This window comes from Cupressus sempervirens, chromosome 3, assembly GCF_028749045.1.
Source record: "Cupressus sempervirens isolate cs-2001-9-10 chromosome 3, ASM2874904v1, whole genome shotgun sequence".
In the NCBI taxonomy this organism is placed as follows: domain Eukaryota; kingdom Viridiplantae; phylum Streptophyta; class Pinopsida; order Cupressales; family Cupressaceae; genus Cupressus; species Cupressus sempervirens.
The window spans coordinates 290,586,283-290,592,597 of record NC_143120.1 but is presented as its reverse complement, the minus strand read 5'-3'; positions in this window follow the sequence as shown (position 1 = coordinate 290,592,597).

The window sequence follows — 6,315 nt, the reverse complement described above, 5'->3', positions numbered from 1 at the left end:
TGAAGGATCAAACATGGGAAGAAGGATAGAACCAAGATTAGCCAAGTATGTGAGAAGACATCACCCTGCAGATCAAATCATTGGTGACAAGGATGCCAGACCAATGACAAGGAATAGATTGAGGAATGAATCATGTCTATTAAGAAAGATTGAACCCAAAATAGTGAAGGATGCTCTACAATATGATGACTGGTATAAAGCCATGGAAGAGGAGATAGATCAGATTGAGAAGAACAAAACATGGACCCTAGTTCCTAAACCAGTTGACAAGAATGTGATTGGTACTAAATGGGTGTTTAGAAACAAACTTAATGAGAATGGTGAGATAACAATAAACAAAGCCAAACTAGTTTGCAAAGGCTATGCACAAGAAGAAGGACTGGATTATGGAAAAACATTTGCCCTTGTTGCAAGAATGGAAGGAGTAAGAACATTGCTTCCATATGCTACATACAAAGGTTTCAAAGTCTACCAAATGGATGTAAAGTCTAATTTTCTTAATGGTATACTAGAAGAGGAAGTCTACATAGAACAACCATAGGGATTTGTAGATGACACGTATAAGAATATGGTCTGCAAACTACACAAAGCACTTTATGGATTAAAGCAAGCACCTAGAGCATGGTATGAGAGATTGCACAAATATCTTGTAAAGATAGGATTTGAGAGAACAGATGACAACAACAACTTTTACATCAAAGTTGAAAGAGGTAAGGACATTTTGATATTAGAAATCTGTGTTGATGATATAATGTTTGGAGGAAAAGATGCTATGTGCAAAGATTTTGCTTATCAAATGAAGTATAAATTTGAGATGTCAATGTTTGGAGAAATCAAATTCTTTGTTGGTTTGCAAGAACATCAATTGAAACATGGCATAATTAAGACCCAATCTAAATACATCAAGGAGATACTCAAAACATTTGGATCAGAAGACTCAAAACTAGTTAGTACACCAATGGCAACATGACATAAGCTATCCAAGAATGATGAATCTGCTGAAGTAAATCAGAAATTGTATAGATCAATGATTGGAAAGCTACAATATGTTGTACATAATAGACCAGACGTTGCATTAGCTGTTGGAATAGTGGCAAGATTTTTTGCAAATTCAAGAGAAAATCACTTAATATACTGAGTACCTAAAAGGAACTGATGACTTTGGATTGTACTATAAGAGGAGTGAAAATTTTGAAGTAAAAGCCTACACTAATGCAGATTGGGGAGGTAACATTGATGATAGAAAAAGAACTAGTGGAGGAGCACTTTTCTTGAGAAAAAGATTGATTACATGGACTAGAAAAAAGCAAAGCTATACCTAACAGTCCACTGCTGAAGTTGAATATGTTGTAGCTGCTATAAATTGCACCAATATTGTATAGATTAAGAATGTGTTGCAAAGGTATGAAAGAAGAGGTAAATGAGCTTGTGATACTTTATTGTGATAATACAAGTGCAATCAATACATCAAAGAATCCTGTAATGCATGCTAAAACCAAACACATTGCAATTAAGTATCAGTAAGAGAGTTTGTGGAAGACAAACAAGTGAAGATGGAATATGTTAGTCCAAAGGAATAGATTGCTAACATCTTCACAAAAGCACTACCTAAAGATGCTTTTGAATATCTTAGAGGTAAGTTAGGGGTGATTCCCCTAGCTAAGGTTACTTGAAGCAAAAAGAAGAATGCCCTGTATCAAATGAGCTGAATGTTGAAGATTTTACACATTGATGCAGATGATGTTTAATTTAGGATTCATGCCTAAAGTAATAAAAGTGTTGAAGTTTCAAATCATTCATAAGAAAGGTGACAGAGGGAGAAATAGAATGAACTTGCAAAAGCTACACTTACATATTAAGATGCTAATATTTCTTTGACATTGTTGTCAAAGAGGGAGAAGTTGTGAGAAACTCATCAACAACATGTGATCAAAAGTATGAGGGAGATACTGATCAAATGAAGATAAAGGGAGATGTTGACAAAAATAATCAGAAGTTGATCAGAATAACAAAAGATGAGCAATACAAAACAAGGATACAATAGCTAACAGTAACAAGTAGAAATGAAGCAATCAAAATAGTAGAGGGAGATGTGAAAATTGATAGTAATAAAATTAGTTTTTGGCATTTGACTTACTGTTTTAACCTAGATACTGATCAAATGAAGATAGAGGGAGAAGTTGACAGAAATAATCAAAAGTTGGTCAGAACAATAGAAGATGAGCAATATAGAACAAGGATACAATAGCTAAGAAGAAGAAGAAAAAATGAAGCAATCATAATAGTAAAGGGAGATGTGAAAACTGATAGTAATACAATTAATTTTTAGCATTTGACTTACTATTCTAACCTAGTTAGCTTGTAGTAGAATAGTATAGTTTGATGGTTGATCAGTTTGGTTTGTCATCAATGCCAAAGAGGGATATTGTTGGAAACACTGATTGAAAAACTCATTGTTAAAGATCAAAGAGGGAGATTTTTGCAAAGAAGGAAGATTGTTATTTTCAATCATTGTTTTGTCATTGATGTCAAACCTGCTATCTGTAGGGATGACATTTTCTTATAAGATCCAAGTACTATCACTTAGTTGATTGATGAAGATGATTTGATCAACAAGATGTAACAAGAACACCTAAGGGAAATGTTGAGTTATGATGTTGTAATGAAGTGCAAGGATAAGTTATGACAATGGTTAAATGATGTATTGATAACATACTCAAAGATACAAAGGTTGGTCACACTTAGAAATATTGGAGAAAGAAGTTGTAACAAGGATAACTGCAAAGCTTAAACTAAGATCATTAGTGGGTGTCGAGCAAGTTAGTTGAAGCCGAGAAAATTATTAGTTGGAGCCGAGTAACAAGAAATTCTAGTGTGTGCTGAGTTAAGTTTAGGTGCTGAGCATCAGAAAATCTAAGTTGGTGCCAAGTGATCTTTAGGTGCTGAGCATTAGGAAAAACATAGTTGATGTTGAGTAACACAGTATGTGTCGAGCACCAGTATTTCAATAGTGTCGAGTTGCTGCATTATTTTAAATAATGAAGATTTGTCAAATCTGAGCTAACAAAGTGGTTACCTTGAATTTTGTGAATAGCTTGGAAGATAAGGATGATGGGATGGTCACATAGAATTCTATGTAAACTATTTTTAGGAAAATTCAAAAGGATTATTCAAGAAGTTTCTAGAGGAAACAAAATATGGGTTAAATAAAATGAATCCTACCTAATCCATATGAATTGAAATTAAAGGAAGGAAGAATCGAGTGGGAAAAGAACTCCAAGACTTCTATATAAGGAGTCATAGACCAAGAAGAAAAGGTTGCTGATGCTGCTATTGCAAAAGAGCCAAATTGCAAAGTAGTTAGAAGGGTGTCAAGGGGAAGACATCTAGGAGAAGGAAAAGCACAGAGGCTCTACTTGTATAAGTGGTCAAGAAGAGATGATTGCACTAGTATATTGAGCATGGAGACTCAAGGAGACTAAATGACTGAAGGAGGGCAAGCTGTCAGAGTTGTAGAGATTGAAGGTCAAGTAATGGTATGAGTTGAGAAGTGATCTGAGATCTGCAAGTTGAGTTGTATATTGTAGTCAGGTCAAAAGATTTTCTAATAATCTCTAGAAATTGTATTAGATATGAAAATCCTATGGACATAGGTTGGCTTAACAGCCATTTGTAAATCCTTTAACAAGGTGGCATTCCAAGTGAATGTTCTAAAGTCCTCTAACCTGGCCCACTTCTAACAAGGTGGTTAAATCCTCTAGCAAGGTCACATTTAACAGTGTATTGTAAGCCTTTAATTCATAGGGCATCACTTTAGAAGAGTGAGAATTGAGTAGCATGTTACTGGTGGTTTTTCCCAAATTGGGTTTTTACATAAATCACTATGTTATGTGTCATTTTCTTATGTATTATGCTTGCATGTTGATTTACGGTAACTTGGTGGCTAGAAAAGTTAAAGCTTGGATGAATAAATGATTGAATAGGCTTAGGCTCACTATACTTAGTGAAAAGTTTGAATAGGACATTTGGACCTTGAATAACTGATTCACTCCCCCACCCACTCTTAGTTATTCTAAAGCATTTCTAACAGGGATGCATGCTGCACTATACAAGTCTCCTAAAGATGAAGCACTAGACAATCATCTAGAATACCGATGAGACATAAATACTGGCCAACCTTGTCACTAAAAATAGATATGATAGCTATGGCAATCTCTCCATGTCCCTAAATTAGCCTCCGCAACTACATGCTATGCATGGCCTCATCAACTAATGAACCTAATATAGGAGAAATAGTAGGTTCCCTCTCTCTGACAATCAACGTATGTGTCAATGGTGGATAACCCAACTACCTGTCAACTAGTCTACCATGCCCCTATCCTAAATGCAATGGTAAATCAATGTAGTTCACCACCCTACCTAAGAAAATCTTGGCATAAAGATGTCGAGCAAAATAGAGTGAAATTTGGTCATTATTTGGATAACGACCATGAGCAACAAGGAAGCATGGGTATATAAGTGCAACCATCTATGGATATATACACTTAAGGGGAGAATACCCCTTCACATACTTTAGTGGAAGATAATGAGGGAAACATTCCCTCTTTAGTGTCTCTTTGGACACTAAGCCCTATACTAGCTATAATGAGAGTCCTGAAGAAACCTCTTGTCTCTTACTGTCAAGGACAATTTGTATAGTACATGCAAAATATGGAGTAGCAACATGAATCTCATCTCTAATATATGTGAGACTTTGTAAGATGCTTTGACATGTACTACTATACACACTAGAGCATGTGCCACTAGCCAAGGATTCATGAAGTCTATGAATCTCTTGGTTAGTGTGATTATAGAGCATGTCGGGTGGGATAGGTTATTGATCTACAAGAATAGCATGTTGCTGGGGGGGGGGACAGGTTGCTACTTGGGGGGAATAGGATTCTGCTGCTCAGGGGGATAGGAGGTTGTTGCTTGGGGGGGGGATATAAGGTTGCTAATTTACCATGTGAAGGTCAATGTATATAGTATGTGTGCGTTTATATAATGTGTAAAACTGAAATTAAAATTAAAATATGATATTTTTAATAAACTTGAAATTTATCAAGTACAGTAGCATTTAAGAAACTAGAATTTGGTAAAAATGAAATTAAACATATAATACATGTAAACATGAAACAAACATAACATATGTATAGTACTACATGTGTGAACTTGTATATCCTAAATTTAAATATGACATTTAATAAACTTGAAATTTATTGTACTTGATGACATTTAAGAAACTATAATTTCATAAACACATGAAATTAAATAATACGTGTTTAAACATGAAATGAACATATGTTATGTACATGTACATAGAATTTCATAAACATGAAACAAACATAACACATGTACATGTGTACATTGTGTGTGTGCGACAACTTCATAAAATTGTTTCAATTAAGTCTAGATAGAGTCTAGATCACATGGGTGGACTACCTGACACATAACTCTAGGTTAAATATATAACTAGATTCTCTATATAATTTAATAGGTATATTATCATGATCATGGCTATGGTTACTAGGGATATATTTAGGACTATGGTGAGAGTTAGAGTTAGCGTTAAGTTTAGAGTTAATTTTAGGTTTAGGCTTAAAGTTAAAACATTAGGGTTAGGTTAAGACTTAGTATTAGGGTTATAGCTAATTTAGAGTTATAAAATTAGTACCACATATTGTTCTTGAACTGCATGTGCCTCATAGTTCATAAATTAATTTGATTAGGGTTGACCTTCAAGGTTAATGTTTTATCATGATTATGGTTTATATTATGGTTCTAGGGTTAATTTTAGGGTTACATAGTTTAGTATTAAGATTGAGTTTAGGGGACCATTATTAGGGTTTAATCATGGTAAATTTTCATTAATTTAGGGTTAGAAAAATATTTAGGGCTAGGATTAATGGAATGTGTGTTTAGAATAGTGTTCTATGTTGAGTAAGCTATTATGGTTAGAGTTAGGCTTAGTGTTATAATTGTGTTTATATAGTCAGATCATTAGTGTTTAATATCAGTGTGAGACTTGCATAACCATTACGAATAGAATTATGATTAGGTTTAGGATTTAGTGTTAAATGTTGAGTAAGTTAATATAATTATCTCATTACCCAGTTCAATATTACCTAGGATTAAGATTTGTGTAATGGAACTATAGTTATATGGTTAGGCTTAGAGTTAAGATTGTGGTTAGGATTTCTAGAGTTACATCATTAGAATCATGATCAATGTTAGGGAAAGTTAATATAATGTTTAGGGATCTTTAGGATTAAATGT